The 27,500-nt window shown below is 41.3% G+C and overlaps 39 non-coding genes across 39 annotated transcripts; 20 read left to right on the top strand and 19 right to left on the bottom strand.

Annotated features, from left to right (window-relative positions):
- Positions 1–844: 844 nt before the first annotated feature.
- TRNAM-CAU (transfer RNA methionine (anticodon CAU)) lies at positions 845–917 on the bottom strand. The gene has a single exon. It is a non-coding gene; the product is annotated as a tRNA-Met (tRNA).
- Positions 918–1,032: 115 nt separating this feature from the next.
- TRNAE-UUC (transfer RNA glutamic acid (anticodon UUC)) lies at positions 1,033–1,104 on the top strand. The gene has a single exon. It is a non-coding gene; the product is annotated as a tRNA-Glu (tRNA).
- Positions 1,105–2,464: 1,360 nt separating this feature from the next.
- TRNAM-CAU (transfer RNA methionine (anticodon CAU)) lies at positions 2,465–2,537 on the bottom strand. Its single transcript has one exon. It is a non-coding gene; the product is annotated as a tRNA-Met (tRNA).
- Positions 2,538–2,651: 114 nt separating this feature from the next.
- Positions 2,652–2,723, top strand: TRNAE-UUC (transfer RNA glutamic acid (anticodon UUC)). Its single transcript has one exon. It is a non-coding gene; the product is annotated as a tRNA-Glu (tRNA).
- Positions 2,724–4,083: 1,360 nt separating this feature from the next.
- Positions 4,084–4,156, bottom strand: TRNAM-CAU (transfer RNA methionine (anticodon CAU)). The gene has a single exon. It is a non-coding gene; the product is annotated as a tRNA-Met (tRNA).
- A 114-nt stretch (positions 4,157–4,270) lies between these two features.
- TRNAE-UUC (transfer RNA glutamic acid (anticodon UUC)) lies at positions 4,271–4,342 on the top strand. Its single transcript has one exon. It is a non-coding gene; the product is annotated as a tRNA-Glu (tRNA).
- A 921-nt stretch (positions 4,343–5,263) lies between these two features.
- On the bottom strand, positions 5,264–5,336 carry TRNAM-CAU (transfer RNA methionine (anticodon CAU)). The gene has a single exon. It is a non-coding gene; the product is annotated as a tRNA-Met (tRNA).
- A 115-nt stretch (positions 5,337–5,451) lies between these two features.
- On the top strand, positions 5,452–5,523 carry TRNAE-UUC (transfer RNA glutamic acid (anticodon UUC)). The gene has a single exon. It is a non-coding gene; the product is annotated as a tRNA-Glu (tRNA).
- Positions 5,524–5,783: 260 nt separating this feature from the next.
- On the top strand, positions 5,784–5,855 carry TRNAE-UUC (transfer RNA glutamic acid (anticodon UUC)). The gene has a single exon. It is a non-coding gene; the product is annotated as a tRNA-Glu (tRNA).
- Positions 5,856–6,776: 921 nt separating this feature from the next.
- Positions 6,777–6,849, bottom strand: TRNAM-CAU (transfer RNA methionine (anticodon CAU)). The gene has a single exon. It is a non-coding gene; the product is annotated as a tRNA-Met (tRNA).
- A 1,546-nt stretch (positions 6,850–8,395) lies between these two features.
- TRNAM-CAU (transfer RNA methionine (anticodon CAU)) lies at positions 8,396–8,468 on the bottom strand. Its single transcript has one exon. It is a non-coding gene; the product is annotated as a tRNA-Met (tRNA).
- A 114-nt stretch (positions 8,469–8,582) lies between these two features.
- On the top strand, positions 8,583–8,654 carry TRNAE-UUC (transfer RNA glutamic acid (anticodon UUC)). The gene has a single exon. It is a non-coding gene; the product is annotated as a tRNA-Glu (tRNA).
- Positions 8,655–9,575: 921 nt separating this feature from the next.
- TRNAM-CAU (transfer RNA methionine (anticodon CAU)) lies at positions 9,576–9,648 on the bottom strand. Its single transcript has one exon. It is a non-coding gene; the product is annotated as a tRNA-Met (tRNA).
- A 123-nt stretch (positions 9,649–9,771) lies between these two features.
- On the top strand, positions 9,772–9,843 carry TRNAE-UUC (transfer RNA glutamic acid (anticodon UUC)). Its single transcript has one exon. It is a non-coding gene; the product is annotated as a tRNA-Glu (tRNA).
- A 1,547-nt stretch (positions 9,844–11,390) lies between these two features.
- Positions 11,391–11,462, top strand: TRNAE-UUC (transfer RNA glutamic acid (anticodon UUC)). The gene has a single exon. It is a non-coding gene; the product is annotated as a tRNA-Glu (tRNA).
- Positions 11,463–12,383: 921 nt separating this feature from the next.
- Positions 12,384–12,456, bottom strand: TRNAM-CAU (transfer RNA methionine (anticodon CAU)). The gene has a single exon. It is a non-coding gene; the product is annotated as a tRNA-Met (tRNA).
- Positions 12,457–12,571: 115 nt separating this feature from the next.
- On the top strand, positions 12,572–12,643 carry TRNAE-UUC (transfer RNA glutamic acid (anticodon UUC)). The gene has a single exon. It is a non-coding gene; the product is annotated as a tRNA-Glu (tRNA).
- Positions 12,644–13,564: 921 nt separating this feature from the next.
- On the bottom strand, positions 13,565–13,637 carry TRNAM-CAU (transfer RNA methionine (anticodon CAU)). The gene has a single exon. It is a non-coding gene; the product is annotated as a tRNA-Met (tRNA).
- A 114-nt stretch (positions 13,638–13,751) lies between these two features.
- Positions 13,752–13,823, top strand: TRNAE-UUC (transfer RNA glutamic acid (anticodon UUC)). The gene has a single exon. It is a non-coding gene; the product is annotated as a tRNA-Glu (tRNA).
- A 1,360-nt stretch (positions 13,824–15,183) lies between these two features.
- On the bottom strand, positions 15,184–15,256 carry TRNAM-CAU (transfer RNA methionine (anticodon CAU)). The gene has a single exon. It is a non-coding gene; the product is annotated as a tRNA-Met (tRNA).
- A 114-nt stretch (positions 15,257–15,370) lies between these two features.
- TRNAE-UUC (transfer RNA glutamic acid (anticodon UUC)) lies at positions 15,371–15,442 on the top strand. Its single transcript has one exon. It is a non-coding gene; the product is annotated as a tRNA-Glu (tRNA).
- A 921-nt stretch (positions 15,443–16,363) lies between these two features.
- TRNAM-CAU (transfer RNA methionine (anticodon CAU)) lies at positions 16,364–16,436 on the bottom strand. The gene has a single exon. It is a non-coding gene; the product is annotated as a tRNA-Met (tRNA).
- A 115-nt stretch (positions 16,437–16,551) lies between these two features.
- Positions 16,552–16,623, top strand: TRNAE-UUC (transfer RNA glutamic acid (anticodon UUC)). The gene has a single exon. It is a non-coding gene; the product is annotated as a tRNA-Glu (tRNA).
- Positions 16,624–16,883: 260 nt separating this feature from the next.
- On the top strand, positions 16,884–16,955 carry TRNAE-UUC (transfer RNA glutamic acid (anticodon UUC)). The gene has a single exon. It is a non-coding gene; the product is annotated as a tRNA-Glu (tRNA).
- A 921-nt stretch (positions 16,956–17,876) lies between these two features.
- TRNAM-CAU (transfer RNA methionine (anticodon CAU)) lies at positions 17,877–17,949 on the bottom strand. Its single transcript has one exon. It is a non-coding gene; the product is annotated as a tRNA-Met (tRNA).
- Positions 17,950–19,495: 1,546 nt separating this feature from the next.
- Positions 19,496–19,568, bottom strand: TRNAM-CAU (transfer RNA methionine (anticodon CAU)). The gene has a single exon. It is a non-coding gene; the product is annotated as a tRNA-Met (tRNA).
- A 114-nt stretch (positions 19,569–19,682) lies between these two features.
- Positions 19,683–19,754, top strand: TRNAE-UUC (transfer RNA glutamic acid (anticodon UUC)). The gene has a single exon. It is a non-coding gene; the product is annotated as a tRNA-Glu (tRNA).
- Positions 19,755–20,675: 921 nt separating this feature from the next.
- On the bottom strand, positions 20,676–20,748 carry TRNAM-CAU (transfer RNA methionine (anticodon CAU)). The gene has a single exon. It is a non-coding gene; the product is annotated as a tRNA-Met (tRNA).
- Positions 20,749–20,863: 115 nt separating this feature from the next.
- On the top strand, positions 20,864–20,935 carry TRNAE-UUC (transfer RNA glutamic acid (anticodon UUC)). Its single transcript has one exon. It is a non-coding gene; the product is annotated as a tRNA-Glu (tRNA).
- A 260-nt stretch (positions 20,936–21,195) lies between these two features.
- TRNAE-UUC (transfer RNA glutamic acid (anticodon UUC)) lies at positions 21,196–21,267 on the top strand. The gene has a single exon. It is a non-coding gene; the product is annotated as a tRNA-Glu (tRNA).
- Positions 21,268–22,188: 921 nt separating this feature from the next.
- On the bottom strand, positions 22,189–22,261 carry TRNAM-CAU (transfer RNA methionine (anticodon CAU)). Its single transcript has one exon. It is a non-coding gene; the product is annotated as a tRNA-Met (tRNA).
- A 114-nt stretch (positions 22,262–22,375) lies between these two features.
- On the top strand, positions 22,376–22,447 carry TRNAE-UUC (transfer RNA glutamic acid (anticodon UUC)). The gene has a single exon. It is a non-coding gene; the product is annotated as a tRNA-Glu (tRNA).
- A 1,360-nt stretch (positions 22,448–23,807) lies between these two features.
- Positions 23,808–23,880, bottom strand: TRNAM-CAU (transfer RNA methionine (anticodon CAU)). Its single transcript has one exon. It is a non-coding gene; the product is annotated as a tRNA-Met (tRNA).
- Positions 23,881–23,993: 113 nt separating this feature from the next.
- Positions 23,994–24,065, top strand: TRNAE-UUC (transfer RNA glutamic acid (anticodon UUC)). The gene has a single exon. It is a non-coding gene; the product is annotated as a tRNA-Glu (tRNA).
- A 921-nt stretch (positions 24,066–24,986) lies between these two features.
- Positions 24,987–25,059, bottom strand: TRNAM-CAU (transfer RNA methionine (anticodon CAU)). Its single transcript has one exon. It is a non-coding gene; the product is annotated as a tRNA-Met (tRNA).
- Positions 25,060–25,173: 114 nt separating this feature from the next.
- On the top strand, positions 25,174–25,245 carry TRNAE-UUC (transfer RNA glutamic acid (anticodon UUC)). The gene has a single exon. It is a non-coding gene; the product is annotated as a tRNA-Glu (tRNA).
- Positions 25,246–26,166: 921 nt separating this feature from the next.
- TRNAM-CAU (transfer RNA methionine (anticodon CAU)) lies at positions 26,167–26,239 on the bottom strand. Its single transcript has one exon. It is a non-coding gene; the product is annotated as a tRNA-Met (tRNA).
- Positions 26,240–26,353: 114 nt separating this feature from the next.
- On the top strand, positions 26,354–26,425 carry TRNAE-UUC (transfer RNA glutamic acid (anticodon UUC)). The gene has a single exon. It is a non-coding gene; the product is annotated as a tRNA-Glu (tRNA).
- A 921-nt stretch (positions 26,426–27,346) lies between these two features.
- On the bottom strand, positions 27,347–27,419 carry TRNAM-CAU (transfer RNA methionine (anticodon CAU)). Its single transcript has one exon. It is a non-coding gene; the product is annotated as a tRNA-Met (tRNA).
- Between the last annotated feature and the right edge of the window lie 81 nt (positions 27,420–27,500).

Here is a 27,500-nt window from a genome sequence, read left to right as displayed (position 1 = left end):
TTGGTCTTTGTGGGTGAAAAGAAAGAAATCGGAACACATCTGTTGTTAGCCATTTATTATATCCATTTTCTCAAGATCCCACTTGGCTTCAAAGCTAAACTCATCCCCATCTCCACTTTCTAACTCTATGATGCTAAGGAAGTCAACCAAACCTTGTGGCAAAAGATGGAAAAATTGCCTGGTGTGAGGATTAAACTCACAGTTTTCAGATTATTAAATTCATAGGCCGACCAGATCACTGCAGAGTTACGCAGCTGAAGTTGGAGTTGTACTTTGTGGATGGAAAAAGAAAATCATTACCCCACAGCTTTAAGCCATTCATTTGGTCCACTTGCCTTCTAAGCTAAACTCATGCCCATCTCTTAAGAAATTCAGCAAAACCTCATGGCTAAAGACAAGAAAATTGCCCAGTTTTGTCTCTCATGGCTAAAGACAAGAAGTCAACCAAACCTCATGGCAAAAGATGGAAAAATTACCTTCTAAGCTAAACTCATGCCCATCTCTTAAGGAAATCAACAAAACCTCATGGCTAAAGACAAGAAAATTGCCCAGTTTTGTCTCTCATGGCTAAAGACAAGAAGTCAACCAAACCTCATGGCAAAAGATGGAAAAATTGCCCGGTGTGGGAATCAAACTCACAGTTTTCAGATTATTAAATTCATAGGCCGACCAGATCACTGCAGAGTTAAGAAGCTGGAGTTGGAGTTGTTCTTTGTGGATGAAAAAAGAAAATCATTACCCCACAGCTTTAAGCCATTCATTTGGTCCACTTGCCTTCTAAGCTAAACTCATGCCCATCTCTTAAGGAAATCAACAAAACCTCATGGCTAAAGCCAAGAAAAATTGCCCCGTGTGAGGATCGAACTCACGACCTTCAGATTATGAGACTGACGCGCTACCTACTACGCTAACGAGGCAAGTGGCATGGTGGTATGATCCAGTGCCAAGCGGATAATTCAAAAGAATACAAATTTTAGATCACTTTTTTACTTTTTTTTTTTCCTCCAACAAAAAAACTGTGGCAGAAGCAGGTCCCATATGGTCTAGCGGTTAGGATTCCTGGTTTTCACCCAGGCGGCCCGGGTTCGACTCCCGGTATGGGAATGTGTTTTTTTTATAAACTTGCAGGCAAGTTCAAAGGAGGGTGAGGTCATTGGAAAGTGAAGCGGATGGAGTTGTAGTTGGTCTTTGTGGGTGAAAAGAAAGAAATCGGAACACATCTGTTGTTAGCCATTTATTATATCGATTTTCTCAAGATCCCACTTGGCTTCAAAGCTAAACTCATCCCCATCTCCACTTTCTAACTCTATGATGCTAAGGAAGTCAACCAAACCTCGTGGCAAAAGATGGAAAAATTGCCTGGTGTGAGGATTAAACTCACAGTTTTCAGATTATTAAATTCATAGGCCGACCAGATCACTGCAGAGTTAAGCAGCTGAAGTTGGAGTTGTACTTTGTGGATGGAAAAAGAAAATCATTACCCCACAGCTTTAAGCCATTCATTTGATCCACTTGCCTTCTAAGCTAAACTCATGCCCATCTCTTAAGGAATTCAGCAAAACCTCATGGCTAAAGACAAGAAAATTGCCCAGTTTTGTCTCTCTTGGCTAAAGACAAGAAGTCAACCAAACCTCATGGCAAAAGATGGAAAAATTACCTTCTAAGCTAAACTCATGCCCATCTCTTAAGGAAATCAACAAAACCTCATGGCTAAAGACAAGAAAATTGCCCAGTTTTGTCTCTCATGGCTAAAGACAAGAAGTCAACCAAACCTCATGGCAAAAGATGGAAAAATTGCCCGGTGTGGGAATCAAACTCACAGTTTTCAGATTATTAAATTCATAGGCCGACCAGATCACTGCAGAGTTAAGAAGCTGGAGTTGGAGTTGTTCTTTGTGGATGAAAAAAGAAAATCATTACCCCACAGCTTTAAGCCATTCATTTGGTCCACTTGCCTTCTAAGCTAAACTCATGCCCATCTCTTAAGGAATTCAGCAAAACCTCATGGCTAAAGACAAGAAAATTGCCCAGTTTTGTCTCTCATGGCTAAAGACAAGAAGTCAACCAAACCCCATGGCAAAAGATGGAAAAATTACCTTCTAAGCTAAACTCATGCCCATCTCTTAAGGAAATCAACAAAACCTCATGGCTAAAGACAAGAAAATTGCCCAGTTTTGTCTCTCATGGCTAAAGACAAGAAGTCAACCAAACCTCATGGCAAAAGATGGAAAAATTGCCCGGTGTGGGAATCAAACTCACAGTTTTCAGATTATTAAATTCATAGGCCGACCAGATCACTGCAGAGTTAAGCAGCTTGAGTTGGAGTTGTTCTTTGTGGATGAAAAAAGAAAATCATTACCCCACAGCTTTAAGCCATTCATTTGGTCCACTTGCCTTCTAAGCTAAACTCATGCCCATCTCTTAAGGAAATCAACAAAACCTCATGGCTAAAGCCAAGAAAAATTGCCCCGTGTGAGGATCGAACTCACGACCTTCAGATTATGAGACTGACGCGCTACCTACTGCGCTAACGAGGCAAGTGGCATGGTGGTTTGATCCAGTGCCAAGCGGATAATTCAAAAGAATACAAATTTTAGATCACTTTTTTACTTTTTTTTTTCCTCATACAAAAAAACTGTGGCAGAAGCAGGTCCCATATGGTTTAGCGGTTAGGATTCCTGGTTTTCACCCAGGCGGCCCGGGTTCGACTCCCGGTATGGGAATGTGTTTTTTTTATAAACTTGCAGGCAAGTTCAAAGGAGGGTGAGGTCATTTGAAAGTGAAGCGGACGGAGTTCTAGTTGGTCTTTGTGGGTGAAAAGAAAGAAATCGGAACACATCTGTTGTTAGCCATTTATTATATCCATTTTCTCAAGATCCCACTTGGCTTCAAAGCTAAACTCATCCCCATCTCCACTTTCTAACTCTATGATGCTGAGGAAGTCAACCAAACCTCATGGCAAAAGATGGAAAAATTGCCTGGTGTGAGGATTAAACTCACAGTTTTCAGATTATTAAATTCATAGGCCGACCAGATCACTGCAGAGTTAAGCAGCTGGAGTTGGAGTTGTACTTTGTGGATGGAAAAAGAAAATCATTACCCCACAGCTTTAAGCCATTCATTTGGTCCACTTGCCTTCTAAGCTAAACTCATGCCCATCTCTTAAGGAATTCAGCAAAACCTCATGGCTAAAGACAAGAAAATTGCCCAGTTTTGTCTCTCATGGCTAAAGACAAGAAGTCAACCAAACCTCATGGCAAAAGATGGAAAAATTACCTTATAAGCTAAACTCATGCCCATCTCTTAAGGAAATCAACAAAACCTCATGGCTAAAGACAAGAAAATTGCCCAGTTTTGTCTCTCTTGGCTAAAGACAAGAAGTCAACCAAACCTCATGGCAAAAGATGGAAAAATTGCCCGGTGTGGGAATCAAACTCACAGTTTTCAGATTATTAAATTCATAGGCCGACCAGATCACTGTAGAGTTAAGCAGCTGGAGTTGGAGTTGTTCTTTGTGGATGAAAAAAGAAAATCATTACCCCACAGCTTTAAGCCATTCATTTGGTCCACTTGCCTTCTAAGCTAAACTCATGCCCATCTCTTAAGGAATTCAGCAAAACCTCATAGCTAAAGACAAGAAAATTGCCCAGTTTTGTCTCTCATGGCTAAAGACAAGAAGTCAACCAAACCTCATGGCAAAAGATGGAAAAATTACCTTCTAAGCTAAACTCATGCCCATCTCTTAAGGAAATCAACAAAACCTCATGGCTAAAGACAAGAAAATTGCCCAGTTTTGTCTCTCATGGCTAAAGACAAGAAGTCAACCAAACCTCATGGCAAAAGATGGAAAAATTGCCCGGTGTGGGAATCAAACTCACAGTTTTCAGATTATTAAATTCATAGGCCGACCAGATCACTGCAGAGTTAAGCAGCTGGAGTTGGAGTTGTTCTTTGTGGATGAAAAAAGAAAATCATTACCCCACAGCTTTAAGCCATTCATTTGGTCCACTTGCCTTCTAAGCTAAACTCATGCTCATCTCTTAAGGAAATCAACAAAACCTCATGGCTAAAGCCAAGAAAAATTGCCCCGTGTGAGGATCGAACTCACGACCTTCAGATTATGAGACTAACGCGCTACCTACTGCGCTAACAAGGCAAGTGGCATGGTGGTATGATCCAGTGCCAAGCGGATAATTCAAAAGAATACAAATTTTAGATCACTTTTTTACTTTTTTTTTTCCTCATACAAAAAAACTGTGGCAGAAGCAGGTTCCATATGGTCTAGCGGTTAGGATTCCTGGTTTTCACCCAGGTGGCCCGGGTTCGACTCCCGGTATGGGAATGTGTTTTTTTTATAAACTTGCAGGCAAGTTCAAAGGAGGGTGAGGTCATTTGAAAGTGAAGCGGACGGAGTTCTAGTTGGTCTTTGTGGGTGAAAAGAAAGAAATCGGAACACATCTGTTGTTAGCCATTTATTATATCCATTTTCTCAAGATCCCACTTGGCTTCAAAGCTAAACTCATCCCCATCTCCACTTTCTAACTCTATGATGCTAAGGAAGTCAACCAAACCTCGTGGCAAAAGATGGAAAAATTGCCTGGTGTGAGGATTAAACTCACAGTTTTCAGATTATTAAATTCATAGGCCGACCAGATCACTGCAGAGTTAAGCAGCTGAAGTTGGAGTTGTACTTTGTGGATGGAAAAAGAAAATCATTACCCCACAGCTTTAAGCCATTCATTTGGTCCACTTGCCTTCTAAGCTAAACTCATGCCCATCTCTTAAGGAATTCAGCAAAACCTCATGGCTAAAGACAAGAAAATTGCCCAGTTTTGTCTCTCATGGCTAAAGACAAGAAGTCAACCAAACCTCATGGCAAAAGATGGAAAAATTACCTTCTAAGCTAAACTCATGCCCATCTCTTAAGGAAATCAACAAAACCTCATGGCTAAAGACAAGAAAATTGCCCAGTTTTGTCTCTCATGGCTAAAGACAAGTAGTCAACCAAACCTCATGGCAAAAGATGGAAAAATTGCCCGGTGTGGGAATCAAACTCACAGTTTTCAGATTATTAAATTCATAGGCCGACCAGATCACTGCAGAGTTAAGAAGCTGGAGTTGGAGTTGTTCTTTGTGGATGAAAAAAGAAAATCATTACCCCACAGCTTTAAGCCATTCATTTGGTCCACTTGCCTTCTAAGCTAAACTCATGCCCATCTCTTAAGGAAATCAACAAAATCTCATGGCTAAAGCCAAGAAAAATTGCCCCGTGTGAGGATCGAACTCACGACCTTCAGATTATGAGACTGACGCGCTACCTACTGCGCTAACGAGGCAAGTGGCATGGTGGTATGATCTTGTGCCAAGCGGATAATTCAAAAGAATACAAATTGTAGATCACTTTTTAATTTTTTTTTTTTCCTCCAACAAAAAAACTGTGGCAGAAGCAGGTCCCATATGGTCTAGCGGTTAGGATTCCTGGTTTTCACCCAGGCGGCCCGGGTTCGACTCCCGGTATGGGAATGTGTTTTTTTTATAAACTTGCAGGCAAGTTCAAAGGAGGGTGAGGTCATTGGAAAGTGAAGCGGATGGAGTTGTAGTGTGTGAGGATTGAACTCACGACCTTCAGATTATGAGACTGACGTGCTACCTACTGCGCTAACGAGGCAAGTGGCATGGTGGTATGATCCAGTGCCAAGCTGATAATTCAAAAGAATACAAATTTTAGATCACTTTTTTGCTTTTTTTTTTTCCTCAAACAAAAAAACAGTGGCAGAAGTAGGTCCCATATGGTCTAGCGGTTAGGATTCCTGGTTTTCACCCAGGCCGCCCGGGTTCGACTCCCGGTATGGGAATGTGTTTTTTTTATAAACTTGCAGGCAAGTTCAAAGGAGGGTGAGGTAATTGGAAAGTGAAGCGGATGGAGTTGTAGTTGGTCTTTGTGGGTGAAAAGAAAGAAATCGGAACACATCTGTTGTTAGCCATTTATTATATCGATTTTCTCAAGATCCCACTTGGCTTCAAAGCTAAACTCATCCCCATCTCCACTTTCTAACTATATGATGCTAAGGAAGTCAACCAAACCTCATGGCAAAAGATGGAAAAATTGCCTGGTGTGAGGATTAAACTCACAGTTTTCAGATTATTAAATTCATAGGCCGACCAGATCACTGCAGAGTTAAGCAGCTGGAGTTGGAGTTGTACTTTGTGGATGGAAAAAGAAAATCATTACCCCACAGCTTTAAGCCATTCATTTGGTCCACTTGCCTTCTAAGCTAAACTCATGCCCATCTCTTAAGGAATTCAGCAAAACCTCATGGCTAAAGACAAGAAAATTGCCCAGTTTTGTCTCTCATGGCTAAAGACAAGAAGTCAACCAAACCCCATGGCAAAAGATGGAAAAATTACCTTCTAAGCTAAACTCATGCCCATCTCTTAAGGAAATCAACAAAACCTCATGGCTAAAGACAAGAAAATTGCCCAGTTTTGTCTCTCATGGCTAAAGACAAGAAGTCAACCAAACCTCATGGCAAAAGATGGAAAAATTGCCCGGTGTGGGAATCAAACTCACAGTTTTCAGATTATTAAATTCATAGGCCGACCAGATCACTGCAGAGTTAAGCAGCTGGAGTTGGAGTTGTTCTTTGTGGATGAAAAAAGAAAATCATTACCCCACAGCTTTAAGCCATTCATTTGGTCCACTTGCCTTCTAAGCTAAACTCATGCCCATCTCTTAAGGAAATCAACAAAACCTCATGGCTAAAGCCAAGAAAAATTGCCCCGTGTGAGGATCGAACTCACGACCTTCAGATTATGAGACTGACGCGCTACCTACTGCGCTAACGAGGCAAGTGGCATGGTGGTTTGATCCAGTGCCAAGCGGATAATTCAAAAGAATACAAATTTTAGATCACTTTTTTACTTTTTTTTTTCCTCATACAAAAAAACTGTGGCAGAAGCAGGTCCCATATGGTTTAGCGGTTGGGATTCCTGGTTTTCACCCAGGCGGCCCGGGTTCGACTCCCGGTATGGGAATGTGTTTTTTTTATAAACTTGCAGGCAAGTTCAAAGGAGGGTGAGGTCATTTGAAAGTGAAGCGGACGGAGTTCTAGTTGGTCTTTGTGGGTGAAAAGAAAGAAATCGGAACACATCTGTTGTTAGCCATTTATTATATCCATTTTCTCAAGATCCCACTTGGCTTCAAAGCTAAACTCATCCCCATCTCCACTTTCTAACTCTATGATGCTGAGGAAGTCAACCAAACCTCATGGCAAAAGATGGAAAAATTGCCTGGTGTGAGGATTAAACTCACAGTTTTCAGATTATTAAATTCATAGGCCGACCAGATCACTGCAGAGTTAAGCAGCTGGAGTTGGAGTTGTACTTTGTGGATGGAAAAAGAAAATCATTACCCCACAGCTTTAAGCCATTCATTTGGTCCACTTGCCTTCTAAGCTAAACTCATGCCCATCTCTTAAGGAATTCAGCAAAACCTCATGGCTAAAGACAAGAAAATTGCCCAGTTTTGTCTCTCATGGCTAAAGACAAGAAGTCAACCAAACCTCATGGCAAAAGATGGAAAAATTACCTTCTAAGCTAAACTCATGCCCATCTCTTAAGGAAATCAACAAAACCTCATGGCTAAAGACAAGAAAATTGCCCAGTTTTGTCTCTCATGGCTAAAGACAAGAAGTCAACCAAACCTCATGGCAAAAGATGGAAAAATTGCCCGGTGTGGGAATCAAACTCACAGTTTTCAGATTATTAAATTCATAGGCCGACCAGATCACTGCAGAGTTAAGCAGCTGGAGTTGGAGTTGTTCTTTGTGGATGAAAAAAGAAAATCATTACCCCACAGCTTTAAGCCATTCATTTGGTCCACTTGCCTTCTAAGCTAAACTCATGCCCATCTCTTAAGGAATTCAGCAAAACCTCATAGCTAAAGACAAGAAAATTGCCCAGTTTTGTCTCTCATGGCTAAAGACAAGAAGTCAACCAAACCTCATGGCAAAAGATGGAAAAATTACCTTCTAAGCTAAACTCATGCCCATCTCTTAAGGAAATCAACAAAACCTCATGGCTAAAGACAAGAAAATTGCCCAGTTTTGTCTCTCATGGCTAAAGACAAGAAGTCAACCAAACCTCATGGCAAAAGATGGAAAAATTGCCCGGTGTGGGAATCAAACTCACAGTTTTCAGATTATTAAATTCATAGGCCGACCAGATCACTGCAGAGTTAAGCAGCTGGAGTTGGAGTTGTTCTTTGTGGATGAAAAAAGAAAATCATTACCCCACAGCTTTAAGCCATTCATTTGGTCCACTTGCCTTCTAAGCTAAACTCATGCTCATCTCTTAAGGAAATCAACAAAACCTCATGGCTAAAGCCAAGAAAAATTGCCCCGTGTGAGGATCGAACTCACGACCTTCAGATTATGAGACTAACGCGCTACCTACTGCGCTAACAAGGCAAGTGGCATGGTGGTATGATCCAGTGCCAAGCGGATAATTCAAAAGAATACAAATTTTAGATCACTTTTTTACTTTTTTTTTTCCTCATACAAAAAAACTGTGGCAGAAGCAGGTTCCATATGGTCTAGCGGTTAGGATTCCTGGTTTTCACCCAGGCGGCCCGGGTTCGACTCCCGGTATGGGAATGTGTTTTTTTTATAAACTTGCAGGCAAGTTCAAAGGAGGGTGAGGTCATTTGAAAGTGAAGCGGACGGAGTTCTAGTTGGTCTTTGTGGGTGAAAAGAAAGAAATCGGAACACATCTGTTGTTAGCCATTTATTATATCCATTTTCTCAAGATCCCACTTGGCTTCAAAGCTAAACTCATCCCCATCTCCACTTTCTAACTCTATGATGCTAAGGAAGTCAACCAAACCTCGTGGCAAAAGATGGAAAAATTGCCTGGTGTGAGGATTAAACTCACAGTTTTCAGATTATTAAATTCATAGGCCGACCAGATCACTGCAGAGTTAAGCAGCTGAAGTTGGAGTTGTACTTTGTGGATGGAAAAAGAAAATCATTACCCCACAGCTTTAAGCCATTCATTTGGTCCACTTGCCTTCTAAGCTAAACTCATGCCCATCTCTTAAGGAAATCAACAAAACCTCATGGCTAAAGACAAGAAAATTGCCCAGTTTTGTCTCTCATGGCTAAAGACAAGAAGTCAACCAAACCTCATGGCAAAAGATGGAAAAATTACCTTCTAAGCTAAACTCATGCCCATCTCTTAAGGAAATCAACAAAACCTCATGGCTAAAGACAAGAAAATTGCCCAGTTTTGTCTCTCATGGCTAAAGACAAGAAGTCAACCAAACCTCATGGCAAAAGATGGAAAAATTGCCCGGTGTGGGAATCAAACTCACAGTTTTCAGATTATTAAATTCATAGGCCGACCAGATCACTGCAGAGTTAAGAAGCTGGAGTTGGAGTTGTTCTTTGTGGATGAAAAAAGAAAATCATTACCCCACAGCTTTAAGCCATTCATTTGGTCCACTTGCCTTCTAAGCTAAACTCATGCCCATCTCTTAAGGAAATCAACAAAACCTCATGGCTAAAGCCAAGAAAAATTGCCCCGTGTGAGGATTGAACTCACGACCTTCAGATTATGAGACTGATGCGCTACCTACTGCGCTAACGAGGCAAGTGGCATGGTGGTATGATGGTATGATCCAGTGCCAAGCTGATAATTCAAAAGAATACAAATTTTAGATCACTTTTTTACTTTTTTTTTTTCCTCAAACAAAAAAACAGTGGCAGACGTAGGTCCCATATGGTCTAGCGGTTAGGATTCCTGGTTTTCACCCAGGCGGCCCGGGTTCGACTCCCGGTATGGGAATGTGTTTTTTTTATAAACTTGCAGGCAAGTTCAAAGGAGGGTGAGGTCATTGGAAAGTGAAGCGGATGGAGTTGTAGTTGGTCTTTGTGGGTGAAAAGAAAGAAATCGGAACACATCTGTTGTTAGCCATTTATTATATCGATTTTCTCAAGATCCCACTTGGCTTCAAAGCTAAACTCATCCCCATCTCCACTTTCTAACTCTATGATGCTAAGGAAGTCAACCAAACCTCATGGCAAAAGATGGAAAAATTGCCTGGTGTGAGGATTAAACTCACAGTTTTCAGATTATTAAATTCATAGGCCGACCAGATCACTGCAGAGTTAAGCAGCTGGAGTTGGAGTTGTACTTTGTGGATGGAAAAAGAAAATCATTACCCCACAGCTTTAAGCCATTCATTTGGTCCACTTGCCTTCTAAGCTAAACTCATGCCCATCTCTTAAGGAATTCAGCAAAACCTCATGGCTAAAGACAAGAAAATTGCCCAGTTTTGTCTCTCATGGCTAAAGACAAGAAGTCAACCAAACCTCATGGCAAAAGATGGAAAAATTACCTTCTAAGCTAAACTCATGCCCATCTCTTAAGGAAATCAACAAAACCTCATGGCTAAAGACAAGAAAATTGCCCAGTTTTGTCTCTCATGGCTAAAGACAAGAAGTCAACCAAACCTCATGGCAAAAGATGGAAAAATTGCCCGGTGTGGGAATCAAACTCACAGTTTTCAGATTATTAAATTCATAGGCCGACCAGATCACTGCAGAGTTAAGCAGCTGGAGTTGGAGTTGTTCTTTGTGGATGAAAAAAGAAAATCATTACCCCACAGCTTTAAGCCATTCATTTGGTCCACTTGCCTTCTAAGCTAAACTCATGCCCATCTCTTAAGGAATTCAGCAAAACCTCATGGCTAAAGACAAGAAAATTGCCCAGTTTTGTCTCTCATGGCTAAAGACAAGAAGTCAACCAAACCTCATGGCAAAAGATGGAAAAATTACCTTCTAAGCTAAACTCATGCCCATCTCTTAAGGAAATCAACAAAACCTCATGGCTAAAGACAAGAAAATTGCCCAGTTTTGTCTCTCATGGCTAAAGACAAGAAGTCAACCAAACCTCATGGCAAAAGATGGAAAAATTGCCCGGTGTGGGAATCAAACTCACAGTTTTCAGATTATTAAATTCATAGGCCGACCAGATCACTGCAGAGTTAAGCAGCTGGAGATGGAGTTGTTCTTTGTGGATGAAAAAAGAAAATCATTACCCCACAGCTTTAAGCCATTCATTTGGTCCACTTGCCTTCTAAGCTAAACTCATGCTCATCTCTTAAGGAAATCAACAAAACCTCATGGCTAAAGCCAAGAAAAATTGCCCCGTGTGAGGATCGAACTTACGACCTTCAGATTATGAGACTAACGCGCTACCTACTGCGCTAACGAGGCAAGTGGCATGGTGGTATGATCCAGTGCCAAGCGGATAATTCAAAAGAATACAAATTTTAGATGACTTTTTTACTTTTTTTTTTCCTCATACAAAAAAACTGTGGCAGAAGCAGGTTCCATATGGTCTAGCGGTTAGGATTCCTGGTTTTCACCCAGGCGGCCCGGGTTCGACTCCCGGTATGGGAATGTGTTTTTTTTATAAACTTGCAGGCAAGTTCAAAGGAGGGTGAGGTCATTTGAAAGTGAAGCGGACGGAGTTCTAGTTGGTCTTTGTGGGTGAAAAGAAAGAAATCGGAACACATCTGTTGTTAGCCATTTATTATATCCATTTTCTCAAGATCCCACTTGGCTTCAAAGCTAAACTCATCCCCATCTCCACTTTCTAACTCTATGATGCTAAGGAAGTCAACCAAACCTTGTGGCAAAAGATGGAAAAATTGCCTGGTGTGAGGATTAAACTCACAGTTTTCAGATTATTAAATTCATAGGCCGACCAGATCACTGCAGAGTTAAGCAGCTGAAGTTGGAGTTGTACTTTGTGGATGGAAAAAGAAAATCATTACCCCACAGCTTTAAGCCATTCATTTGGTCCACTTGCCTTCTAAGCTAAACTCATGCCCATCTCTTAAGAAATTCAGCAAAACCTCATGGCTAAAGACAAGAAAATTGCCCAGTTTTGTCTCTCATGGCTAAAGACAAGAAGTCAACCAAACCTCATGGCAAAAGATGGAAAAATTACCTTCTAAGCTAAACTCATGCCCATCTCTTAAGGAAATCAACAAAACCTCATGGCTAAAGACAAGAAAATTGCCCAGTTTTGTCTCTCATGGCTAAAGACAAGAAGTCAACCAAACCTCATGGCAAAAGATGGAAAAATTGCCCGGTGTGGGAATCAAACTCACAGTTTTCAGATTATTAAATTCATAGGCCGACCAGATCACTGCAGAGTTAAGAAGCTGGAGTTGGAGTTGTTCTTTGTGGATGAAAAAAGAAAATCATTACCCCACAGCTTTAAGCCATTCATTTGGTCCACTTGCCTTCTAAGCTAAACTCATGCCCATCTCTTAAGGAAATCAACAAAACCTCATGGCTAAAGCCAAGAAAAATTGCCCCGTGTGAGGATCGAACTCACGACCTTCAGATTATGAGACTGACGCGCTACCTACTACGCTAACGAGGCAAGTGGCATGGTGGTATGATCCAGTGCCAAGCGGATAATTCAAAAGAATACAAATTTTAGATCACTTTTTTACTTTTTTTTTTTCCTCCAACAAAAAAACTGTGGCAGAAGCAGGTCCCATATGGTCTAGCGGTTAGGATTCCTGGTTTTCACCCAGGCGGCCCGGGTTCGACTCCCGGTATGGGAATGTGTTTTTTTTATAAACTTGCAGGCAAGTTCAAAGGAGGGTGAGGTCATTTGAAAGTGAAGCGGACGGAGTTCTAGTTGGTCTTTGTGGGTGAAAAGAAAGAAATCGGAACACATCTGTTGTTAGCCATTTATTATATCCATTTTCTCAAGATCCCACTTGGCTTCAAAGCTAAACTCATCCCCATCTCCACTTTCTAACTCTATGATGCTAAGGAAGTCAACCAAACCTCGTGGCAAAAGATGGAAAAATTGCCTGGTGTGAGGATTAAACTCACAGTTTTCAGATTATTAAATTCATAGGCCGACCAGATCACTGCAGAGTTAAGCAGCTGAAGTTGGAGTTGTACTTTGTGGATGGAAAAAGAAAATCATTACCCCACAGCTTTAAGCCATTCATTTGGTCCACTTGCCTTCTAAGCTAAACTCATGCCCATCTCTTAAGAAATTCAGCAAAACCTCATGGCTAAAGACAAGAAAATTGCCCAGTTTTGTCTCTCATGGCTAAAGACAAGAAGTCAACCAAACCTCATGGCAAAAGATGGAAAAATTACCTTCTAAGCTAAACTCATGCCCATCTCTTAAGGAAATCAACAAAACCTCATGGCTAAAGACAAGAAAATTGCCCAGTTTTGTCTCTCATGGCTAAAGACAAGAAGTCAACCAAACCTCATGGCAAAAGATGGAAAAATTGCCCGGTGTGGGAATCAAACTCACAGTTTTCAGATTATTAAATTCATAGGCCGACCAGATCACTGCAGAGTTAAGCAGCTTGAGTTGGAGTTGTTCTTTGTGGATGAAAAAAGAAAATCATTACCCCACAGCTTTAAGCCATTCATTTGGTCCACTTGCCTTCTAAGCTAAACTCATGCCCATCTCTTAAGGAAATCAACAAAACCTCATGGCTAAAGCCAAGAAAAATTGCCCCGTGTGAGGATCGAACTCACGACCTTCAGATTATGAGACTGACGCGCTACCTACTGCGCTAACGAGGCAAGTGGCATGGTGGTTTGATCCAGTGCCAAGCGGATAATTCAAAAGAATACAAATTTTAGATCACTTTTTTACTTTTTTTTTTCCTCATACAAAAAAACTGTGGCAGAAGCAGGTCCCATATGGTTTAGCGGTTAGGATTCCTGGTTTTCACCCAGGCGGCCCGGGTTCGACTCCCGGTATGGGAATGTGTTTTTTTTATAAACTTGCAGGCAAGTTCAAAGGAGGGTGAGGTCATTTGAAAGTGAAGCGGACGGAGTTCTAGTTGGTCTTTGTGGGTGAAAAGAAAGAAATCGGAACACATCTGTTGTTAGCCATTTATTATATCCATTTTCTCAAGATCCCACTTGGCTTCAAAGCTAAACTCATCCCCATCTCCACTTTCTAACTCTATGATGCTGAGGAAGTCAACCAAACCTCATGGCAAAAGATGGAAAAATTGCCTGGTGTGAGGATTAAACTCACAGTTTTCAGATTATTAAATTCATAGGCCGACCAGATCACTGCAGAGTTAAGCAGCTGGAGTTGGAGTTGTACTTTGTGGATGGAAAAAGAAAATCATTACCCCACAGCTTTAAGCCATTCATTTGGTCCACTTGCCTTCTAAGCTAAACTCATGCCCATCTCTTAAGGAATTCAGCAAAACCTCATGGCTAAAGACAAGAAAATTGCCCAGTTTTGTCTCTCATGGCTAAAGACAAGAAGTCAACCAAACCTCATGGCAAAAGATGGAAAAATTACCTTCTAAGCTAAACTCATGCCCATCTCTTAAGGAAATCAACAAAACCTCATGGCTAAAGACAAGAAAATTGCCCAGTTTTGTCTCTCATGGCTAAAGACAAGAAGTCAACCAAACCTCATGGCAAAAGATGGAAAAATTGCCCGGTGTGGGAATCAAACTCACAGTTTTCAGATTATTAAATTCATAGGCCGACCAGATCACTGCAGAGTTAAGCAGCTGGAGTTGGAGTTGTTCTTTGTGGATGAAAAAAGAAAATCATTACCCCACAGCTTTAAGCCATTCATTTGGTCCACTTGCCTTCTAAGCTAAACTCATGCCCATCTCTTAAGGAATTCAGCAAAACCTCATAGCTAAAGACAAGAAAATTGCCCAGTTTTGTCTCTCATGGCTAAAGACAAGAAGTCAACCAAACCTCATGGCAAAAGATGGAAAAATTACCTTCTAAGCTAAACTCATGCCCATCTCTTAAGGAAATCAACAAAACCTCATGGCTAAAGACAAGAAAATTGCCCAGTTTTGTCTCTCATGGCTAAAGACAAGAAGTCAACCAAACCTCATGGCAAAAGATGGAAAAATTGCCCGGTGTGGGAATCAAACTCACAGTTTTCAGATTATTAAATTCATAGGCCGACCAGATCACTGCAGAGTTAAGCAGCTGGAGTTGGAGTTGTTCTTTGTGGATGAAAAAAGAAAATCATTACCCCACAGCTTTAAGCCATTCATTTGGTCCACTTGCCTTCTAAGCTAAACTCATGCTCATCTCTTAAGGAAATCAACAAAACCTCATGGCTAAAGCCAAGAAAAATTGCCCCGTGTGAGGATCGAACTCACGACCTTCAGATTATGAGACTAACGCGCTACCTACTGCGCTAACAAGGCAAGTGGCATGGTGGTATGATCCAGTGCCAAGCGGATAATTCAAAAGAATACAAATTTTAGATCACTTTTTTACTTTTTTTTTTCCTCATACAAAAAAACTGTGGCAGAAGCAGGTTCCATATGGTCTAGCGGTTAGGATTCCTGGTTTTCACCCAGGCGGCCCGGGTTCGACTCCCGGTATGGGAATGTGTTTTTTTTATAAACTTGCAGGCAAGTTCAAAGGAGGGTGAGGTCATTTGAAAGTGAAGCGGACGGAGTTCTAGTTGGTCTTTGTGGGTGAAAAGAAAGAAATCGGAACACATCTGTTGTTAGCCATTTATTATATCCATTTTCTCAAGATCCCACTTGGCTTCAAAGCTAAACTCATCCCCATCTCCACTTTCTAACTCTATGATGCTAAGGAAGTCAACCAAACCTCGTGGCAAAAGATGGAAAAATTGCCTGGTGTGAGGATTAAACTCACAGTTTTCAGATTATTAAATTCATAGGCCGACCAGATCACTGCAGAGTTAAGCAGCTGAAGTTGGAGTTGTACTTTGTGGATGGAAAAAGAAAATCATTACCCCACAGCTTTAAGCCATTCATTTGGTCCACTTGCCTTCTAAGCTAAACTCATGCCCATCTCTTAAGGAATTCAGCAAAACCTCATGGCTAAAGACAAGAAAATTGCCCAGTTTTGTCTCTCATGGCTAAAGACAAGAAGTCAACCAAACCTCATGGCAAAAGATGGAAAAATTACCTTCTAAGCTAAACTCATGCCCATCTCTTAAGGAAATCAACAAAACCTCATGGCTAAAGACAAGAAAATTGCCCAGTTTTGTCTCTCATGGCTAAAGACAAGTAGTCAACCAAACCTCATGGCAAAAGATGGAAAAATTGCCCGGTGTGGGAATCAAACTCACAGTTTTCAGATTATTAAATTCATAGGCCGACCAGATCACTGCAGAGTTAAGAAGCTGGAGTTGGAGTTGTTCTTTGTGGATGAAAAAAGAAAATCATTACCCCACAGCTTTAAGCCATTCATTTGGTCCACTTGCCTTCTAAGCTAAACTCATGCCCATCTCTTAAGGAAATCAACAAAATCTCATGGCTAAAGCCAAGAAAAATTGCCCCGTGTGAGGATCGAACTCACGACCTTCAGATTATGAGACTGACGCGCTACCTACTGCGCTAACGAGGCAAGTGGCATGGTGGTATGATCTTGTGCCAAGCGGATAATTCAAAAGAATACAAATTGTAGATCACTTTTTAATTTTTTTTTTTTCCTCCAACAAAAAAACTGTGGCAGAAGCAGGTCCCATATGGTCTAGCGGTTAGGATTCCTGGTTTTCACCCAGGCGGCCCGGGTTCGACTCCCGGTATGGGAATGTGTTTTTTTTATAAACTTGCAGGCAAGTTCAAAGGAGGGTGAGGTCATTGGAAAGTGAAGCGGATGGAGTTGTAGTGTGTGAGGATTGAACTCACGACCTTCAGATTATGAGACTGACGTGCTACCTACTGCGCTAACGAGGCAAGTGGCATGGTGGTATGATCCAGTGCCAAGCTGATAATTCAAAAGAATACAAATTTTAGATCACTTTTTTGCTTTTTTTTTTTCCTCAAACAAAAAAACAGTGGCAGAAGTAGGTCCCATATGGTCTAGCGGTTAGGATTCCTGGTTTTCACCCAGGCCGCCCGGGTTCGACTCCCGGTATGGGAATGTGTTTTTTTTATAAACTTGCAGGCAAGTTCAAAGGAGGGTGAGGTAATTGGAAAGTGAAGCGGATGGAGTTGTAGTTGGTCTTTGTGGGTGAAAAGAAAGAAATCGGAACACATCTGTTGTTAGCCATTTATTATATCGATTTTCTCAAGATCCCACTTGGCTTCAAAGCTAAACTCATCCCCATCTCCACTTTCTAACTATATGATGCTAAGGAAGTCAACCAAACCTCATGGCAAAAGATGGAAAAATTGCCTGGTGTGAGGATTAAACTCACAGTTTTCAGATTATTAAATTCATAGGCCGACCAGATCACTGCAGAGTTAAGCAGCTGGAGTTGGAGTTGTACTTTGTGGATGGAAAAAGAAAATCATTACCCCACAGCTTTAAGCCATTCATTTGGTCCACTTGCCTTCTAAGCTAAACTCATGCCCATCTCTTAAGGAATTCAGCAAAACCTCATGGCTAAAGACAAGAAAATTGCCCAGTTTTGTCTCTCATGGCTAAAGACAAGAAGTCAACCAAACCCCATGGCAAAAGATGGAAAAATTACCTTCTAAGCTAAACTCATGCCCATCTCTTAAGGAAATCAACAAAACCTCATGGCTAAAGACAAGAAAATTGCCCAGTTTTGTCTCTCATGGCTAAAGACAAGAAGTCAACCAAACCTCATGGCAAAAGATGGAAAAATTGCCCGGTGTGGGAATCAAACTCACAGTTTTCAGATTATTAAATTCATAGGCCGACCAGATCACTGCAGAGTTAAGCAGCTGGAGTTGGAGTTGTTCTTTGTGGATGAAAAAAGAAAATCATTACCCCACAGCTTTAAGCCATTCATTTGGTCCACTTGCCTTCTAAGCTAAACTCATGCCCATCTCTTAAGGAAATCAACAAAACCTCATGGCTAAAGCCAAGAAAAATTGCCCCGTGTGAGGATCGAACTCACGACCTTCAGATTATGAGACTGACGCGCTACCTACTGCGCTAACGAGGCAAGTGGCATGGTGGTTTGATCCAGTGGCAAGCGGATAATTCAAAAGAATACAAATTTTAGATCACTTTTTTACTTTTTTTTTTCCTCATACAAAAAAACTGTGGCAGAAGCAGGTCCCATATGGTTTAGCGGTTGGGATTCCTGGTTTTCACCCAGGCGGCCCGGGTTCGACTCCCGGTATGGGAATGTGTTTTTTTTATAAACTTGCAGGCAAGTTCAAAGGAGGGTGAGGTCATTTGAAAGTGAAGCGGACGGAGTTCTAGTTGGTCTTTGTGGGTGAAAAGAAAGAAATCGGAACACATCTGTTGTTAGCCATTTATTATATCCATTTTCTCAAGATCCCACTTGGCTTCAAAGCTAAACTCATCCCCATCTCCACTTTCTAACTCTATGATGCTGAGGAAGTCAACCAAACCTCATGGCAAAAGATGGAAAAATTGCCTGGTGTGAGGATTAAACTCACAGTTTTCAGATTATTAAATTCATAGGCCGACCAGATCACTGCAGAGTTAAGCAGCTGGAGTTGGAGTTGTACTTTGTGGATGGAAAAAGAAAATCATTACCCCACAGCTTTAAGCCATTCATTTGGTCCACTTGCCTTCTAAGCTAAACTCATGCCCATCTCTTAAGGAATTCAGCAAAACCTCATGGCTAAAGACAAGAAAATTGCCCAGTTTTGTCTCTCATGGCTAAAGACAAGAAGTCAACCAAACCTCATGGCAAAAGATGGAAAAATTACCTTCTAAGCTAAACTCATGCCCATCTCTTAAGGAAATCAACAAAACCTCATGGCTAAAGACAAGAAAATTGCCCAGTTTTGTCTCTCATGGCTAAAGACAAGAAGTCAACCAAACCTCATGGCAAAAGATGGAAAAATTGCCCGGTGTGGGAATCAAACTCACAGTTTTCAGATTATTAAATTCATAGGCCGACCAGATCACTGCAGAGTTAAGCAGCTGGAGTTGGAGTTGTTCTTTGTGGATGAAAAAAGAAAATCATTACCCCACAGCTTTAAGCCATTCATTTGGTCCACTTGCCTTCTAAGCTAAACTCATGCCCATCTCTTAAGGAATTCAGCAAAACCTCATAGCTAAAGACAAGAAAATTGCCCAGTTTTGTCTCTCATGGCTAAAGACAAGAAGTCAACCAAACCTCATGGCAAAAGATGGAAAAATTACCTTCTAAGCTAAACTCATGCCCATCTCTTAAGGAAATCAACAAAACCTCATGGCTAAAGACAAGAAAATTGCCCAGTTTTGTCTCTCATGGCTAAAGACAAGAAGTCAACCAAACCTCATGGCAAAAGATGGAAAAATTGCCCGGTGTGGGAATCAAACTCACAGTTTTCAGATTATTAAATTCATAGGCCGACCAGATCACTGCAGAGTTAAGCAGCTGGAGTTGGAGTTGTTCTTTGTGGATGAAAAAAGAAAATCATTACCCCACAGCTTTAAGCCATTCATTTGGTCCACTTGCCTTCTAAGCTAAACTCATGCTCATCTCTTAAGGAAATCAACAAAACCTCATGGCTAAAGCCAAGAAAAATTGCCCCGTGTGAGGATCGAACTCACGACCTTCAGATTATGAGACTAACGCGCTACCTACTGCGCTAACAAGGCAAGTGGCATGGTGGTATGATCCAGTGCCAAGCGGATAATTCAAAAGAATACAAATTTTAGATCACTTTTTTACTTTTTTTTTTCCTCATACAAAAAAACTGTGGCAGAAGCAGGTTCCATATGGTCTAGCGGTTAGGATTCCTGGTTTTCACCCAGGCGGCCCGGGTTCGACTCCCGGTATGGGAATGTGTTTTTTTTATAAACTTGCAGGCAAGTTCAAAGGAGGGTGAGGTCATTTGAAAGTGAAGCGGACGGAGTTCTAGTTGGTCTTTGTGGGTGAAAAGAAAGAAATCGGAACACATCTGTTGTTAGCCATTTATTATATCCATTTTCTCAAGATCCCACTTGGCTTCAAAGCTAAACTCATCCCCATCTCCACTTTCTAACTCTATGATGCTAAGGAAGTCAACCAAACCTCGTGGCAAAAGATGGAAAAATTGCCTGGTGTGAGGATTAAACTCACAGTTTTCAGATTATTAAATTCATAGGCCGACCAGATCACTGCAGAGTTAAGCAGCTGAAGTTGGAGTTGTACTTTGTGGATGGAAAAAGAAAATCATTACCCCACAGCTTTAAGCCATTCATTTGGTCCACTTGCCTTCTAAGCTAAACTCATGCCCATCTCTTAAGGAATTCAGCAAAACCTCATGGCTAAAGACAAGAAAATTGCCCAGTTTTGTCTCTCATGGCTAAAGACAAGAAGTCAACCAAACCTCATGGCAAAAGATGGAAAAATTACCTTCTAAGCTAAACTCATGCCCATCTCTTAAGGAAATCAACAAAACCTCATGGCTAAAGACAAGAAAATTGCCCAGTTTTGTCTCTCATGGCTAAAGACAAGTAGTCAACCAAACCTCATGGCAAAAGATGGAAAAATTGCCCGGTGTGGGAATCAAACTCACAGTTTTCAGATTATTAAATTCATAGGCCGACCAGATCACTGCAGAGTTAAGAAGCTGGAGTTGGAGTTGTTCTTTGTGGATGAAAAAAGAAAATCATTACCCCACAGCTTTAAGCCATTCATTTGGTCCACTTGCCTTCTAAGCTAAACTCATGCCCATCTCTTAAGGAAATCAACAAAACCTCATGGCTAAAGCCAAGAAAAATTGCCCCGTGTGAGGATCGAACTCACGACCTTCAGATTATGAGACTGACGCGCTACCTACTACGCTAACGAGGCAAGTGGCATGGTGGTATGATCTTGTGCCAAGCGGATAATTCAAAAGAATACAAATTGTAGATCACTTTTTTTTTTTTTTTTTTTCCTCCAACAAAAAAACTGTGGCAGAAGCAGGTCCCATATGGTCTAGCGGTTAGGATTCCTGGTTTTCACCCAGGCGGCCCGGGTTCGACTCCCGGTATGGGAATGTGTTTTTTTTATAAACTTGCAGGCAAGTTCAAAGGAGGGTGAGGTCATTGGAAAGTGAAGCGGATGGAGTTGTAGTGTGTGAGGATTGAACTCACGACCTTCAGATTATGAGACTGACGTGCTACCTACTGCGCTAACGAGGCAAGTGGCATGGTGGTATGATCCAGTGCCAAGCTGATAATTCAAAAGAATACAAATTTTAGATCACTTTTTTGCTTTTTTTTTTTCCTCAAACAAAAAAACAGTGGCAGAAGTAGGTCCCATATGGTCTAGCGGTTAGGATTCCTGGTTTTCACCCAGGCCGCCCGGGTTCGACTCCCGGTATGGGAATGTGTTTTTTTTATAAACTTGCAGGCAAGTTCAAAGGAGGGTGAGGTCATTGGAAAGTGAAGCGGATGGAGTTGTAGTTGGTCTTTGTGGGTGAAAAGAAAGAAATCGGAACACATCTGTTGTTAGCCATTTATTATATCGATTTTCTCAAGATCCCACTTGGCTTCAAAGCTAAACTCATCCCCATCTCCACTTTCTAACTCTATGATGCTAAGGAAGTCAACCAAACCTCATGGCAAAAGATGGAAAAATTGCCTGGTGTGAGGATTAAACTCACAGTTTTCAGATTATTAAATTCATAGGCTGACCAGATCACTGCAGAGTTAAGCAGCTGAAGTTGGAGTTGTACTTTGTGGATGGAAAAAGAAAATCATTACCCCACAGCTTTAAGCCATTCATTTGGTCCACTTGCCTTCTAAGCTAAACTCATGCCCATCTCTTAAGGAATTCAGCAAAACCTCATGGCTAAAGACAAGAAAATTGCCCAGTTTTGTCTCTCATGGCTAAAGACAAGAAGTCAACCAAACCCCATGGCAAAAGATGGAAAAATTACCTTCTAAGCTAAACTCATGCCCATCTCTTAAGGAAATCAACAAAACCTCATGGCTAAAGACAAGAAAATTGCCCAGTTTTGTCTCTCATGGCTAAAGACAAGAAGTCAACCAAACCTCATGGCAAAAGATGGAAAAATTGCCCGGTGTGGGAATCAAACTCACAGTTTTCAGATTATTAAATTCATAGGCTGACCAGATCACTGCAGAGTTAAGCAGCTGGAGTTGGAGTTGTTCTTTGTGGATGAAAAAAGAAAATCATTACCCCACAGCTTTAAGCCATTCATTTGGTCCACTTGCCTTCTAAGCTAAACTCATGCCCATCTCTTAAGGAAATCAACAAAACCTCATGGCTAAAGCCAAGAAAAATTGCCCCGTGTGAAGATCGAACTCACGACCTTCAGATTATGAGACTGACGCGCTACCTACTGCGCTAACGAGGCAAGTGGCATGGTGGTTTGATCCAGTGCCAAGCGGATAATTCAAAAGAATACAAATTTTAGATCACTTTTTTACTTTTTTTTTTCCTCATACAAAAAAACTGTGGCAGAAGCAGGTCCCATATGGTTTAGCGGTTAGGATTCCTGGTTTTCACCCAGGCGGCCCGGGTTCGACTCCCGGTATGAGAATGTGTTTTTTTTATAAACTTGCAGGCAAGTTCAAAGGAGGGTGAGGTCATTTGAAAGTGAAGCGGACGGAGTTCTAGTTGGTCTTTGTGGGTGAAAAGAAAGAAATCGGAACACATCTGTTGTTAGCCATTTATTATATCCATTTTCTCAAGATCCCACTTGGCTTCAAAGCTAAACTCATCCCCATCTCCACTTTCTAACTCTATGATGCTGAGGAAGTCAACCAAACCTCATGGCAAAAGATGGAAAAATTGCCTGGTGTGAGGATTAAACTCACAGTTTTCAGATTATTAAATTCATAGGCCGACCAGATCACTGCAGAGTTAAGCAGCTGGAGTTGGAGTTGTACTTTGTGGATGGAAAAAGAAAATCATTACCCCACAGCTTTAAGCCATTCATTTGGTCCACTTGCCTTCTAAGCTAAACTCATGCCCATCTCTTAAGGAATTCAGCAAAACCTCATGGCTAAAGACAAGAAAATTGCCCAGTTTTGTCTCTCATGGCTAAAGACAAGAAGTCAACCAAACCTCATGGCAAAAGATGGAAAAATTACCTTCTAAGCTAAACTCATGCCCATCTCTTAAGGAAATCAACAAAACCTCATGGCTAAAGACAAGAAAATTGCCCAGTTTTGTCTCTCATGGCTAAAGACAAGAAGTCAACCAAACCTCATGGCAAAAGATGGAAAAATTGCCCGGTGTGGGAATCAAACTCACAGTTTTCAGATTATTAAATTCATAGGCCGACCAGATCACTGCAGAGTTAAGCAGCTGGAGTTGGAGTTGTTCTTTGTGGATGAAAAAAGAAAATCATTACCCCACAGCTTTAAGCCATTCATTTGGTCCACTTGCCTTCTAAGCTAAACTCATGCCCATCTCTTAAGGAATTCAGCAAAACCTCATGGCTAAAGACAAGAAAATTGCCCAGTTTTGTCTCTCATGGCTAAAGACAAGAAGTCAACCAAACCTCATGGCAAAAGATGGAAAAATTACCTTCTAAGCTAAACTCATGCCCATCTCTTAAGGAAATCAACAAAACCTCATGGCTAAAGACAAGAAAATTGCCCAGTTTTGTCTCTCATGGCTAAAGACAAGAAGTCAACCAAACCTCATGGCAAAAGATGGAAAAATTGCCCGGTGTGGGAATCAAACTCACAGTTTTCAGATTATTAAATTCATAGGCCGACCAGATCACTGCAGAGTTAAGCAGCTGGAGTTGGAGTTGTTCTTTGTGGATGAAAAAAGAAAATCATTACCCCACAGCTTTAAGCCATTCATTTGGTCCACTTGCCTTCTAAGCTAAACTCATGCTCATCTCTTAAGGAAATCAACAAAACCTCATGGCTAAAGCCAAGAAAAATTGCCCCGTGTGAGGATCGAACTCACGACCTTCAGATTATGAGACTAACGCGCTACCTACTGCGCTAACGAGGCAAGTGGCATGGTGGTATGATCCAGTGCCAAGCGGATAATTCAAAAGAATACAAATTTTAGATCACTTTTTTACTTTTTTTTTCCTCATACAAAAAAACTGTGGCAGAAGCAGGTTCCATATGGTCTAGCGGTTAGGATTCCTGGTTTTCACCCAGGCGGCCCGGGTTCGACTCCCGGTATGGGAATGTGTTTTTTTTATAAACTTGCAGGCAAGTTCAAAGGAGTGTGAGGTCATTTGAAAGTGAAGCGGACGGAGTTCTAGTTGATCTTTGTGGGTGAAAAGAAAGAAATCGTAACACATCTGTTGTTAGCCATTTATTATATCCATTTTCTCAAGATCCCACTTGGCTTCAAAGCTAAACTCATCCCCATCTCCACTTTCTAACTCTATGATGCTAAGGAAGTCAACCAAACCTCGTGGCAAAAGATGGAAAAATTGCCTGGTGTGAGGATTAAACTCACAGTTTTCAGATTATTAAATTCATAGGCCGACCAGATCACTGCAGAGTTAAGCAGCTGAAGTTGGAGTTGTACTTTGTGGATGGAAAAAGAAAATCATTACCCCACAGCTTTAAGCCATTCATTTGGTCCACTTGCCTTCTAAGCTAAACTCATGCCCATCTCTTAAGGAATTCAGCAAAACCTCATGGCTAAAGACAAGAAAATTGCCCAGTTTTGTCTCTCATGGCTAAAGACAAGAAGTCAACCAAACCTCATGGCAAAAGATGGAAAAATTACCTTCTAAGCTAAACTCATGCCCATCTCTTAAGGAAATCAACAAAACCTCATGGCTAAAGACAAGAAAATTGCCCAGTTTTGTCTCTCATGGCTAAAGACAAGAAGTCAACCAAACCTCATGGCAAAAGATGGAAAAATTGCCCGGTGTGGGAATCAAACTCACAGTTTTCAGATTATTAAATTCATAGGCCGACCAGATCACTGCAGAGTTAAGAAGCTGGAGTTGGAGTTGTTCTTTGTGGATGAAAAAAGAAAATCATTACCCCACAGCTTTAAGCCATTCATTTGGTCCACTTGCCTTCTAAGCTAAACTCATGCCCATCTCTTAAGGAAATCAACAAAACCTCATGGCTAAAGCCAAGAAAAATTGCCCCGTGTGAGGATTGAACTCACGACCTTCAGATTATGAGATTGACGCGCTACCTACTGCGCTAACGAGGCAAGTGGCATGGTGGTATGATCCAGTGCCAAGCTGATAATTCAAAAGAATACAAATTTTAGATCACTTTTTTACTTTTTTTTTTCCTCCAACAAAAAAACAGTGGCAGAAGTAGGTCCCATATGGTCTAGCGGTTAGGATTCCTGGTTTTCATCCAGGCGGCCCGGGTTCGACTCCCGGTATGGGAATGTGTTTTTTTTATAAACTTGCAGGCAAGTTCAAAGGAGGGTGAGGTCATTGGAAAGTGAAGCGGATGGAGTTGTAGTTTGTCTTTGTGGGTGAAAAGAAAGAAATCGGAACACATCTGTTGTTAGCCATTTATTATATCGATTTTCTCAAGATCCCACTTGGCTTCAAAGCTAAACTCATCCCCATCTCCACTTTCTAACTCTATGATGCTAAGGAAGTCAACCAAACCTCATGGCAAAAGATGGAAAAATTGCCTGGTGTGAGGATTAAACTCACAGTTTTCAGATTATTAAATTCATAGGCCGACCAGATCACTGCAGAGTTAAGCAGCTGGAGTTGGAGTTGTACTTTCTGGATGGAAAAAGAAAATCATTACCCCACAGCTTTAAGCCATTCATTTGGTCCACTTGCCTTCTAAGCTAAACTCATGCCCATCTCTTAAGGAATTCAGCAAAACCTCATGGCTAAAGACAAGAAAATTGCCCAGTTTTGTCTCTCATGGCTAAAGACAAGAAGTCAACCAAACCCCATGGCAAAAGATGGAAAAATTACCTTCTAAGCTAAACTCATGCCCATCTCTTAAGGAAATCAACAAAACCTCATGGCTAAAGACAAGAAAATTGCCCAGTTTTGTCTCTCATGGCTAAAGACAAGAAGTCAACCAAACCTCATGGCAAAAGATGGAAAAATTGCCCGGTGTGGGAATCAAACTCACAGTTTTCAGATTATTAAATTCATAGGCCGACCAGATCACTGCAGAGTTAAGCAGCTGGAGTTGGAGTTGTTCTTTGTGGATGAAAAAAGAAAATCATTACCCCACAGCTTTAAGCCATTCATTTGGTCCACTTGCCTTCTAAGCTAAACTCATGCCCATCTCTTAAGGAAATCAACAAAACCTCATGGCTAAAGCCAAGAAAAATTGCCCCGTGTGAGGATCGAACTCACGACCTTCAGATTATGAGACTGACGCGCTACCTACTGCGCTAACGAGGCAAGTGGCATGGTGGTTTGATCCAGTGCCAAGCGGATAATTCAAAAGAATACAAATTTTAGATCACTTTTTTACTTTTTTTTTTCCTCATACAAAAAAACTGTGGCAGAAGCAGGTCCCATATGGTCTAGCGGTTAGGATTCCTGGTTTTCACCCAGGCGGCCCGGGTTCGACTCCCGGTATGGGAATGTGTTTTTTTTATAAACTTGCAGGCAAGTTCAAAGGAGGGTGAGGTCATTTGAAAGTGAAGCGGACGGAGTTCTAGTTGGTCTTTGTGGGTGAAAAGAAAGAAATCGGAACACATCTGTTGTTAGCCATTTATTATATCCATTTTCTCAAGATCCCACTTGGCTTCAAAGCTAAACTCATCCCCATCTCCACTTTCTAACTCTATGATGCTAAGGAAGTCAACCAAACCTCATGGCAAAAGATGGAAAAATTGCCTGGTGTGAGGATTAAACTCACAGTTTTCAGATTATTAAATTCATAGGCCGACCAGATCACTGCAGAGTTAAGCAGCTGGAGTTGGAGTTGTACTTTGTGGATGGAAAAAGAAAATCATTACCCCACAGCTTTAAGCCATTCATTTGGTCCACTTGCCTTCTAAGCTAAACTCATGCCCATCTCTTAAGGAATTCAGCAAAACCTCATGGCTAAAGACAAGAAAATTGCCCAGTTTTGTCTCTCATGGCTAAAGACAAGAAGTCAACCAAACCCCATGGCAAAAGATGGAAAAATTACCTTCTAAGCTAAACTCATGCCCATCTCTTAAGGAAATCAACAAAACCTCATGGCTAAAGACAAGAAAATTGCCCAGTTTTGTCTCTCATGGCTAAAGACAAGAAGTCAACCAAACCTCATGGCAAAAGATGGAAAAATTGCCCGGTGTGGGAATCAAACTCACAGTTTTCAGATTATTAAATTCATAGGCCGACCAGATCACTGCAGAGTTAAGCAGCTGGAGTTGGAGTTGTTCTTTGTGGATGAAAAAAGAAAATCATTACCCCACAGCTTTAAGCCATTCATTTGGTCCACTTGCCTTCTAAGCTAAACTCATGCTCATCTCTTAAGGAAATCAACAAAACCTCATGGCTAAAGCCAAGAAAAATTGCCCCGTGTGAGGATCGAACTCACGACCTTCAGATTATGAGACTAACGCGCTACCTACTGCGCTAACGAGGCAAGTGGCATGGTGGTATGATCCAGTGCCAAGCGGATAATTCAAAAGAATACAAATTTTAGATCACTTTTTTACTTTTTTTT

Source organism: Hyla sarda, chromosome 4 (genome assembly GCF_029499605.1).
Source record: "Hyla sarda isolate aHylSar1 chromosome 4, aHylSar1.hap1, whole genome shotgun sequence".
Classification (NCBI taxonomy): domain Eukaryota; kingdom Metazoa; phylum Chordata; class Amphibia; order Anura; family Hylidae; genus Hyla; species Hyla sarda.
Note: the sequence above shows the minus strand (reverse complement) of the source record. Positions and strands in the feature narration are given on the sequence as shown.